The sequence below is a fragment of the Heptranchias perlo genome, chromosome 14 (assembly GCF_035084215.1).
Source record: "Heptranchias perlo isolate sHepPer1 chromosome 14, sHepPer1.hap1, whole genome shotgun sequence".
NCBI lineage: Eukaryota > Metazoa > Chordata > Chondrichthyes > Hexanchiformes > Hexanchidae > Heptranchias > Heptranchias perlo.
The window spans coordinates 9301315-9314223 of record NC_090338.1 but is presented as its reverse complement, the minus strand read 5'-3'; the positions used below and the strand labels follow the sequence as shown (position 1 = coordinate 9314223).

The following is a 12909-nucleotide window of genomic DNA, read 5'->3' as shown; positions in this document are numbered from 1 at the left end:
AAAAGCAGGACAAATCCAATCCGGCCAATTACCGCCCCATCAGTCTACTCTCAATCATCAGCAAAGAGAGGGAAGGTGTCATCGACAGTGCTATCATGCGGCACTTACACACCAATAACCTGATGACCGAGGTTCAGTTTGGGTCCAGCCAGGACCACTCGGCTCCAGACCTCATTACAGCCTTGGTCGAAACATGGACAGAAGAGCTGAATTCCAGAGGTGAAGTGAGAGTGACTGCCCTTGACATCAAGGCAGCATTTGACCAAGTGTGACATCAAGGAGTCCTTGTAAAATTAAAGTGAATGGGAATCAGAGGGAAAACTCTCCAGTGGCTGGAGTCATACCGCGCACAAAGGAAGATGATAGTGGATGTTGAAGGCCAATCATCTCAGCCCCAGGACATTGTTGCAGGAGTTCCTCAGGGCAGTGTCCTAGGCCCAACCATATTCAGCTACGTCATCAATGAACTTCCCTCCATCATAATGTCAGAAATGGGCATGTTCGCTGAAGATTTCACAGTATTCAGTTCCATTCGCAACCCCCAGATCATGAAGCAGTCCGTGCCCACATGCAGCAAGACCTGGACAACATCCAGGCTTGGGCTGATAAGTGGCAAATAACATTCACGCCAGACATGTGTCAGACAATGACCATCTCCAACAAGAGAGAGTCTAACCACCTCCCCTTGACATTCAACGGCATTACCATCGCCGAATCCCCCACCATCAACCTCCTGGGGGTCACCATTGACCAGAAACTTAACTGGACCAGCCACATAAATACTGTGGCTACAAGAGCAGGTGAGAGGCTGGGTACTCTGCGGCGAGTGACTCACCTTCAGACTCCCCAAAGCCTTTCCACCATCTACAAGGCACAAGTCAGGAGTGTGATGGAATACTCTCCACTTGCCTGGATGAGTGCAGCTCCAACAACACTCAAGAAGCTCGACAACTTCCAGGACAAAGCAGCCCGCTTGATTGGACCCCATTTACCACCCTAAACATTCACTTCTTCCACCACTGGCACACCGTGGCTTCAGTGTGTACCATCCACATGATGCACTGCAGCAGCTCGCCAAGGCTTCTTCGACAGCACCTCCCAAACCAAGGACCTCTACCACCTAGAAGGGCAAGGGCAGCAGGCACATGGGAACAACACCACCTGCACGTTCCCCTCCACGTTATACACCATCCTGACTTGGAAATATATCGCCGTTCCTTCATCGTCGCTGGGTCAAAATCCTGGAACTCCCTACCTAACAGCACTGTGGGAGAACCTTCACCACACGGACTGCAGCGGTACAAGAAGGCGACTCCCCACCACCTTCTCAAGGGCAATTAGTGATGACAATAAATGCTGGCCTTACCAGCGACGCCCACATCCCATGAACGAATTTTTTAAAAAGCAGCCATTTTTCTATTTCTTTAATTACTTCTCTTTCCAGAAAGGTACCGAATTGTTTCTTGGTCTCTATTGTTTTTGCTTAACTGGCGTTCAGGAAATGTATTCCACAACTCTATTGGTGACAGCAGTTTATTTTATTTCCCTCCTCACTCCACACTTCCTAATTATTAAGCTGCATTCCCTGGTCTGCGAAACCTTTACTATGGCAAATAATTGCCTCAATTACATATGCCAATTCCCTTCATAAACTTCAAAACGTCAATCTGATCATCCCAAATGATCCTCTTTTCCAAAAAAAAATTATGAACTTCCTGGCCACAATATTCTGTTCTGACATCTCTCCTTTATTGTACAATTCCGTGGGGCTGTATTCACTTAGTTCCATTCTAACGTATCGGATTAGAAAAAGGATCTCTCGCAAGGATTCTCTTCCCATCCCCACACCGTCAAGTCTGAAGTCTTCCAGAGAAAATTATTTGCCCACCTTTCTCTTCCTGATCTTCTTGGTGCCCCTTGGTGACATCATCCACAAACCTGCAGTCAGCTTTTCCATGTGCACCAATGACACCCAGCGCTACCTTTCCACTACCTGCCTCAATCCATCCACTGCTTCTGGGCGGTCAGGCTGCTTGTCCGACATTCAGTCTTCGATGAGCTATAACTTCTTCCCTTGAAATTCTGGGAAGACTAAAGCAATTGTGTTCAGCTCCCTTCTTAACCACTATATTCTTAGCACTAACTTCATCCCTCTTTCTGATCACTGTCTCAAATCGTTTGCATCATCACTGTCCAGTTTGACCCTGAGACTAGCTTCTGACTCCCTATCTTATCCATCACAAAGACCATCTGCTTCCAACTCTGTAACAGCACCCACTCCCGCATAGATTTTCTTCAGTTGAAACATTAAAATGCACCTTCTTCACTGCTGAACTCGACTATTCCAATTTCCAATGCTGACCAACCTCTCATCGTCCACCCACCATGAGCTTCAGCTCATTCAAGACTCTTCCACTCATAGTCTATCCTGCACTAAGTTCCCTACATTGGGGGGACTTACATTGGGTTTCAGTCGCGGAACTTAAAGTCAACGTCTTTGTGTTTAAAGTTCGGCAAGGTTTTGTTCATCTTTATTTCTGATCTCCTCTACACCTTCCCAAAATCTCGGTTCTTCTAATTCCAGCCTCTTGTTCGTCCTAACCTACGTTTGTCCGACAATTTGTGGTCGTGCCTTCAGCCACCCAGGTCTCAGTCTCTGAAATTCCTTTCCCAACTTATCCACCTAGGCACCTCTCTCTGCGAGGCCACACTCAAATCCACGTCACTGACCAAGCTTTCGGTCAATCCTCCTAATCTCTCTTTTTTGGTTCAGCATCCATCCACCCCCCGACCTTCTGTGAATTGCCATTACATGTATGCAAGTTCTTGTTGTTTCTTCATAACTTCAATTATTCATAGTCAGTATTATTCTTGATAATAGGCTCAGAAACCTAGCCTTTTATAGTGAAATAATGCAATGGCATTGACCTCTTTGTAGAATTTCATGATCATCGCATATGTAATAATGACAGGATCATTGTTTCCGAAGTGATCTTCTACTTCCAACAAAAATGATTACTGCTTAAGATTAGATTCAGAATAATCAAGTTACCTACTGTAGAAACCGATAATGGACGCAATTATATACCATATCTAGAAACCTACAATTCTCTTTAGTTTTATAATTAAATGCCAGATGTTGAGATGAAAGTAGATGCTTTGAGATTCGACCGAGTATGGCACCAAGGAGCCCTCCCAAAACTGAAGTCAATGGCAGCGGGGGGGGGGGGGGGGGGGGGTGTCAACTGTCCTGTACCTAGATTAATACCTAACAGAAAGGAAGATGGTTGTGGGATGTCAGAGGTCATTAGTCATAGCCCCAGAACACTACTGCAGACGTTCCTCGGGAAAGCTCTTTGGTTTAACCATCTTCAGCTGCTTCATCAATCACTTTCCTTCTGCCTCGAGGTTAGAAGGGGGCTGTTAACTAATTATCCCACAGTCTTCCGCTCCACTAACAAAGCAGTACATGCAGCTTACAGCAGGATCTGGATAACACAAAGGCCTGGGCTCGGAAGTGTCACGCCACATACGGGCTGAGTAATAACGATATTAAGGAGCAGAAATCCCTGACAACTCCCCTTGACCTTCCTTGGCGTCACCATCGTAGAATCTCTCGCCATCAATATCTTGGAGAATTACCATTGAACAGAAGCTTAACTGGGCCAACCATATCAATACCGTGGCTACAACAGCAGGGAAGAGGCTAGCTTCTGCGCGTTAAATGGCACACCTCCGGAGCACTCAAAGCCTGAACACAACTTATAATGCTTAAGGTAGGATGGGTACAGCCGCAACAATTTTCAAGAATCTCAGCACAGTCCACAACCGAGCAATTGACTTGATCAATCCTCGTGCTACCAGGCCCAAAAGCTACTTCCACTATCAACGGCACTCTGGCTGTATGAAGCAGGTACGGTCCACAGGATGTACTGTGACAACTCACCAATCTTACTTCGAGAATCCCTCGCTCCATTTTGAGCTTTATCACCAAGAAGGACAAGAGCAGCAATGTCGTGGGCAACTATCGCCTCCGAATTCCCCTCCTAGAAACAGAGCTCTACGACTTGGACATATGTCATTGTTCCCTAATCATTGCTGAGTTGATATCGTACAAGTCCCTATCTAACACCACAGTGGAAGCATCATTCCCACAAGAAGTTCAATTGTTCAAGCAGAAGGTACACATCTACTCTCTAAGGGCAACAAGGGTGTGCAATAAATGCGGCTATGCCTGCACCTGACCTGCTGAGTGTTTCCAACATTTTAAGAAAAAATAACCTTTCCTCTGATTTTTTCCCAAACACAAGCTGGGTAATTGGGGTATACATGTAAGTGTTTTCTATGGATTCATTGTTGGCTTTTCCCTCTATTAACATTGTTTCACCCACTTCTTTATTCATTTTTTCTCTGCAGGCTCTATTAGGTGGGATTGGAACTTCCCATTCATTGTCCCAGTTTCAATGGGTCCATGCTATCCATATTGCTTGCACAATTTTCCAAAACATTAATTCCATTCCCCAAACTGCTTTGATACAATTCTGATATTAGTTTTCAATCGTTTTTCTTATTTATTGATTTTTTTATTTATTTTGCCCATTGTTTATTTCTCACCTTGATTTGTAATCAACCCTTCTGATTTTATCAGATTAAACCGGATAATTACTCCTCAGCTTTAATACCAATACCAGGGTTAAACATAACATTAGGAAACAGCAAGCATGGCATACTATAGTTATGATATTCTAGTATCATTGCAGTGCAGCACAGGAGGAGGCCATTCGGCCCATCGTACTTGTGCCAGCTCTTTGAAAGACCTATCCACTTAGTCCCATTTCCCTGATCTTTCCGCATAGCCCTGTAATTTTTTTCCTTCAATTGTTTATCTAATTCACTTTTGAAAGTTACTACTGAATCTGCTTCCACCTTTCAGACAAGTGCATTCCAGATCATAACAACTCGCTGTGTAAATAAAAACGTTTCCTCATGTCACCTCTGGCTCTTTTGCAGATCACCTTAAATCTGTGTCCTCTGGTTACCCACCCTTCTGCAACAGGAAACAGTTTCTCCTTACGAACTCCATCAAAACTGTTCATGATTTTGAACACCTCTATAAAATTTCCCCTTCACCTTCTCATTTCTGAGGAGATCAAGCCCAGCTTCTCCAATCTTTCCACATAACTGAAGTCCCTCATCCTTGGTACCACTCTACTAAATCTCTTCTGCACCCTCTCTAATGCCTTGGCATTCTTCCCAAATTTTGGTGCCCAAAATTGAATGCAATACTCCAGCTGAGGCCGAACCAGTGTTTTATTAACGTTTAGCATAACTTCCTTGCTTTTGTATTCTATGCCTCTTTTAATAAAACCCAGGATCCCATATGCTTTTTAAACAGTCTTCTCAACTTCTTCTGGCACCTTCAAAGATTAGTGTATGTGCACCTCTGTTCCTGCACCCCATTTAAAGAAGTATCATTTAGATTATATTGCCTCTCCTCATACTTCCGATCAAAATGTATCACTTCACCCTTCTCTGCATTAAATTTCATCTGCCGTGTGTCTGCCCATTTAATCAGTCTGTCTATGTCCTCCTGAAGTCTGTTACTATCCTTCTCATTGTTTATTACATTTCCAAATTTCATGACATATCCAAACTTTGAAATTATACCCTCGATACCTAAGTCTAGGTCATTACTATATACCAAAAAGAGCCGAATACTGACCCCTGGGGAACCACACTGTATACTTCCCTCCAGACTGAAAAACAACTGTTCACCGCTACTAGAATCATAGAATCATAGAATCATAGAATCATAGAAGTTACAACATGGAAACAGGCCCTTCGGCCCAACATGTCCATGTCGCCCAGTTTATACCACGAAGCTAGTCCCAATTCCCTGCACTTGGCCCATATCCCTCGATACCCATCTTCCCCATGTAACTGTCCAAATGCTTTTTAAAAGACAAAATTGTACCCGCCTCTACTACTGCCTCTGGCAGCTCGTTCCAGACACTCACCACCCTTTGAGTGAAAAAATTGCCCCTCTGGATCCTTTTGTATCTCTCCCCTCTCACCTTAAATCTGTGCCCCCTCGTTATAGACTCCCCTACCTTTGGGAAAAGATTTTGACTATCGACCTTATCTATGCCCCTCATTATTTTATAGACTTCTATAAGATCACCCCTTAACCTCCTACTCTCCAGGGAATAAAGTCCCAGTCTGTCTAACCTCTCCCTGTAAGTCAAACCATCAAGTCCCGGTAGCATCCTAGTAAATCTTTTCTGCACTCTTTCTAGTTTAATAATATCCTTTCTATAATAGGGTGACCAGAACAGTACACAGTACTCCAAGTGTGGCCTCACCAATGCCCTGTACAACTTCAACAAGACATCCCAACTCCTGCATTCAATGTTCTGACCAATGAAACCAAGCATGCTGAATGCCTTCTTCACCACCCTATCCACCTGTGACTCCACTTTCAAGGAGCTATGAATCTGTACTCCTAGATCTCTTTGTTCTATAACTCTCCCCAACGCCCTACCATTAACGGAGTAGGTCCTGGCCCGATTCGATCTACCAAAATGCATCACCTCACATTTATCTAAATTAAACTCCATCTGCCATTCATCGGCCCACTGGCCCAATTTATCAAGATCCCGTTGCAATCCTAGATAACCTTCTTCACTGTCCACAATGCCACCAATCTTGGTGTCATCTGCAAACTTACTAACCATGCCTCCTAAATTCTCATCCAAATCATTAATATAAATAACAAATAACAGCGGACCCAGCACCGATCCCTGAGGCACACCGCTGGACACAGGCATCCAGTTTGAAAAACAACCCTCGACAACCACCCTCTGTCTTCTGTCGTCAAGCCAATTTTGTATCCAATTGGCTACCTCACCTTGGATCCCATGAGATTTAACCTTATGTAACAACCTACCATGCGGTACCTTGTCAAATGCTTTGCTGAAGTCCATGTAGACCACGTCTACTGCACAGCCCTCATCTATCTTCTTGGTTACCCCTTCAAAAAACTCAATCAAATTCGTGAGACATGATTTTCCTCTCACAAAACCATGCTGACTGTTCCTAATTAGTCCCTGCCTCTCCAAATGCCTGTAGATCCTGTCCCTCAGAATACCCTCTAACAACTTACCCACTACAGATGTCAGGCTCACTGGTCTGTAGTTCCCAGGCTTTTCCCTGCCGCCCTTCTTAAACAAGGGCACAACATTTGCTACCCTCCAATCTTCAGGCACCTCACCTGTAGCGGTGGATGATTCAAATATCTCTGCTAGGGGACCCGCAATTTCCTCCCTAACCTCCCATAACGTCCTGGGATACATTTCACCAGGTCCCGGAGATTTATCTACCTTGATGCGCGTTAAGACTTCCAGCACCTCCCTCTCTGTAATATGTACACTCCTCAAGACATCACTATTTATTTCCCCAAGTTCCCTAACATCCATGCCTTTCTCAACCGTAAATACCGATGTGAAATATTCATTCAGGATCTCACCCATCTCTTGTGGTTCCGCACTTAGATGACCTTGTTGATCCTTAAGAGGCCCTACTCTCTCCCTAGTTACCCTTTTGCCCTTTATGTATTTGTAGAAGCTCTTTGGATTCACCTTTGCCTGATCTGCCAAAGCAATCTCATATCCCCTTTTTGCCCTCCTGATTTCTCTCTTAACTCTACTCCGGCAATCTCTATACTCTTCAAGGGATCCACTTGATCCCAGCTGCCTATGCATGTCATATGCCTCCTTCTTATTTTTGACTAGTGCCTCAATCTCCCGAGTCATCCAAGGTTCCCTACTTCTACCAGCCTTGCCCTTCACTTTATAAGGAATGTGCTTACCCTGAACCCTGGTTAACACACTTTTGAAAGCCTCCCACTTACCAGACGTCCCTTTGCCTGCCAACAGACTCTCCCAATCAACTTCTGAAAGTTCCTGTCTAATACCATCAAAATTGGCCTTTCCCCAATTTAGAATTTTAACTTTTGGGCCAGACCTATCCTTCTCCATAGCTATCTTAAAACTAATGGAATTATGATCACTGGTCCCAAAGTGATCCCTCACTAACACTTCTGTCACCTGCCCTTCCTTATTTCCCAAGAGGAGGTCAAGTTTTGCCCCCTCTCTAGTCGGGCCATCCACATACTGAATGAGAAATTCCTCCTGAATACACTCAACAAATTTCTCTCCATCCAAGCCCCTAATGCTATGGCTGTCCCAGTCAATGTTGGGAAAGTTAAAGTCCCCTACTATTACCACCCTATTTTTCTTGCAGCTGTCTGTAATCTCCTTACATATTTGCTCCTCAATTTCCCGTTGACTATTTGGGGGTCTGTAGTACAATCCTATCAAAGTGATCTCTCCCTTCTTATTTTTCAGTTCTACCCATATAGACTCAGTGGGCGAACCCTCGGATATATCCCCTCTCACTACTGCCGTGATGTTCTCCCTAATCAAGAACGCAACTCCCCCTCCTCTCTTACCTCCTGCTCTATCTTTCCTATAGCATCTGTACCCTGGAACATTGAGCTGCCAGTCCTGCCCCTCCCTTAGCCATGTTTCAGTAATAGCTATAACATCCCAGTCCCATGTACCCATCCATGCCCTGAGTTCATCTGCCTTGCCCATCAGACTTCTTGCATTGAAATAAATGCAGTTTAATCTAGACTTCCCTTGGTCTTTGCCCTGCTTTCTCAGACCATCTGTCCGGTCATGTTCTGTACACTCTCCCTTACTGCCTTTTGTTTCTGTCACCACTTTATTTCCCACTGACTTCCTGCATCGGTTCCCATCCCCCTGCCACATTAGTTTAAACCCTCCCCAACAGCACTGGCAAACACTCCCCCTAGGACATTGGTTCCAGTCCTGCCCAGATGCAGACCGTCCAATTTGTACTGGTCCCACCTCCCCCAGAACCGGTTCCAATGGCCCAGGAATTTGAATCCCTCCAGCTTGCACCATCTCTCAAGCCACGTATTCATCTTAGCTATCCTGTCATTCCTACTCTGACTAACCCGTGGCACTGGTAGCAATCCTGAGATTACTACCTTTGAGGTCCTACTCTTTAGTTTAACTCCTAACTCCCTAAATTCAGCTTGTAGGACCTCATCCTGTTTTTTACCTATATCGTTGGTGCCTATATGCACCACGACAACTGGCTGTTCACCCTCCCCCTCCAAAATGTCCTGCAGCCGCTCCGAGACATCCTTGACCCTTGCACCAGGGAGGCAACATACCATCCTGGAGTCTCGGTTGCGTCCGCAGAAACGCCTGTCTATTCCCCTTACAATCGAGTCCCCTATCACTATAGCTCTGCCACTCTTTTTCCTGCCCTCCTGTGCAGCAGAGCCAGCCACGGTGCCATGAACCTGGCCACTGCCACCTTCCCCTGGTGAGTCATCTCCGCCAACAGTATCCAAAACGGTATACCTGTTTTGGAGGGAGATGACCGCAGGGGACCCCTGCACTGCCTTCCTACTCTTCCTCTGTCTGTTGGTCACCCATTCACTATCTCCCTCAGTAATTTTTATCTGCGGTGTGACCAACTCACTGAACGTGCTATCCACGACTTTCTCAGCATCGCGGATGCTCCAAATGGAGTCCATCCGCAGCTCCAGAGCCGTCAAGCGGTCAAACAATAGCTGCAGCTGGACACACTTCCCGCAGGTGAAGGAATCAGGGATACAGGAAGGAGCCCTGAATTCCCACATCCCACAAGAGGAACATGACACGGCGCTGGGATCTCCTGCCATGACTTAACCCTTAAATTAGCTTAAGAACAACTACAATGTCAAGAGAAAAAAAAAGGAAAGAAAAACTACTTACCACTCCCTTTAAGGAGTTTACTCCTTTAAATTGTTCTCAATTTAGAGAATGTTAACTACACTGGGGACCTTGATTCACTAAAAAATAAACGCTACTTCCTATAAGACCTGCAGACCTTCCCTTTCCTTTTACTTCAGTTACTGTAGATCAGGAGAAATACTCACCTGAACCGACTCACCAATCAGGTGCCTCCCCTGTGTCGCGTCCCGATCTGATTCCTGACGTCACTTCGAACTCGGTCGCAGCTCCGCTCGGCTCGGCTCCTCTCAGCGCTCTGAAATCCCGCCTTTTATCGGACGCTCCCTCCGCTCGGCTCGGCTCCTCTCAGCTGTTCTCAGCGCTCTGAAATCCCGCCTTTTATCGGACGCTCCCTCCGCTCGGCTCGGCTCCTCTCAGCTGTTCTCAGCGCTCTGAAATCCCGCCTTTTATCGGACGCTCCCTCCGCTCGGCTCGGCTCCTCTCAGCTGTTCTCAGCGCTCTGAAATCCCGCCTTTTATCGGACGCTCCCTCCGCTCGGCTCGGCTCCTCTCAGCGCTCTGAAATCCCGCCTTTTATCGGACGCTCCCTCCGCTCGGCTCGGCTCCTCTCAGCTGTTCTCAGCGCTCTGAAATCCCGCCTTTTATCGGACGCTCCCTCCGCTCGGCTCGGCTCCTCTCAGCGCTCTGAAATCCCGCCTTTTATCGGACGCTCCCTCCGCTCGGCTCGGCTCTGATTTCTGTCCTTTAGCCAATTTTGTAACCATGCTGCCACTATCTCTTTAATCCTATGGGATTTAGTTCTGCTAACAATTCTATTATGTGGTGCTTTATCAAATACCTTTTGAAAGTCCATATACACATCAACCGCTCAAACCTCAACAAACCTCTCTGTTACTTTATGATTGAACTCAATTAAGTTCGTCAAACACGATTTTCCTTTAACAAATCAGTGCTGACTTTCATTTATTAGCTCAGACTTTTCAAAGTGCCTATTAATTTAGTCCCGGATTATTGTCTCCACCATAGATATTAGGCAGACTGGCCTGTAATTGATGGGTTTATCCCTCTCCCCTCTTGATAACTTCAGGAGGACATAGACAGATTGGTGAAATGGGCAGACACATGGCAGATGAAATTTAACGCAGGGAAGTGTGAAGTAATGCGTTATGGTAGGAAGAATGAGGAGAGGCAATAAAAACGAAATGGTACAATTTTAAAGGGGGTGCAGGAAGAGAAAGAACTGGAGGTCCACATACAAAATCTATGAAGGTGGCCGGACAAATTGAGAAGGTTATTAAAAAAGCAACTGCAATTCTGATCATTATTAATAGAGGTATAGAGTACAAAAGCAGGGAAGTTATGCTAAACGTTAATAAAACACTGTTTAGGCCTCAGCTGGAGTATTGTGTTGAATTCTGCATACCACAATTTAGGACGGGTGTTAAGGCCTTAGAGATGGTGCAGAAGAGATTTACTAGAATGGTATCAGGGTTGAGAAACTTCAGTTATGTGGAGAGATTGGAGACGCTAGGGTTGTTCTCCTTATAACATACGAGTTTAAGGTGAGGTTTGGTAGAAGTGTTCAAAGTCATGAACAGTTATGACAGAGTAAGGAGGGAGCAACTGCCTCTTTAACCCCATGGGATTCAATTTTGCTAACAAGTCTATTATATGGTACGTTATCAAACGCCTTTTGAAATTCCATATAGACAACATACTCTGCAACAGCCGATTGGTGAAGTAGAGTGGTGAAGTAAAGTGCGCACTAGATTGGTGAAGTAGAGTGTACACTATTTTAAAGAGAATTACATATTTGCTTGTAAAACTGAAATATTATAGAGTATAGATAGCGAGAAAAACAGTGAGTTCATATTAGGTAGCTCATCTGAAGAAAACACCAGCACAGACTTGAGTCAAGTGACCTGTTTCTGTGCTGTAATGTTCTTTGATTCCGTCAACGCACTGGGATATATTAGAAATGCTTAAGCTCAGCAGCCAAGAGAGAAAGTTTAGGAGAACATCACCAAGGTGTATAAAATGTTAAATTGTACACATGTAACAAACTTAGAATATTATCCGAGAATAATTCATATTAACAGGACAATGATATGAATTTAAATTAGTGAAGCGTAAAGTTAGAACAGAGATTAGAACTTGTTTTTACCCAAAGAACAATAAATGTTTGTAATAGTCTACTTGTCAAAGATTTCGAGATAAAAAATTAGGGAAGTTTAAATTACTTTTGAATGTTGGTTGGAGAGCGAGAATACCACAACGATGAGCGTAATGGGCCGATTGACTTTTTATACTATTTATTTGTTATTAGGTTGCACTTTATCTTGCGTCTCATTTCTATTGCAGAATGGATTAAATGTATACAGACCAATTTGACCATTGCCTGTGTTAGTATAATTTCCACACAACCTACTGCATTTATTTATCAGTTCTGGATTTTCCTTAACCCTCTTTACCTAAAAATAATGTACTGAGCATTTTCAATTTTCTAAAACAGTTTTACTAATCATTATAAAAACAGAGCAGGCTTCAATAAGTTTATGACTATTTTGTTGCCAATTCATATAAATTGCAATGTACAAGATGAATTGCATAAATATTTCACAACAAGCAGAAAATTAAGCTTCAAATGAAACTTCTTTGTTGTTGTTAACCTCTTCTGTTTGTCGTTTATATTACATGGGCTCCGGAAGACTGGTTAACATAATAGAGCAGTTCAAATTTAAATGATGAAATTTATAATAATAAAATGTTATTCACTGATGGTAAAAAAGTACATAAAAATCTAGGTCTGTAGCTTTTTTGTAAATAAAAATATTTTGGGTTGTATTTTCTTAATTTAAACTGCACTATAAATCTTTGGTTGTCACGACTTATTTGAACAATACAATCTGAAGCTTTTCAATAAGATCGCCATCATTGCCTGTTTATTAGTACGAATACGATCATGGATTCTGAAATGTTTGGAAACACGTCTCACCTCAGCGGATTCAATATTACCCTTAATTGGTGTCTTCGGTGTATTTCCATTTTCTTGCGGGACGCACGATCCTGTCTTGATATTA

General features: G+C 44.1%; 1 protein-coding gene across 1 annotated transcript in view; it reads right to left on the bottom strand.

Annotated features, from left to right (window-relative positions):
- Positions 1 to 12909, bottom strand: part of LOC137332645 (uncharacterized) — a 141187-nt gene that overhangs the window by 15558 nt on the left and 112720 nt on the right. The gene's annotated exons all lie outside the window — the stretch shown is intronic.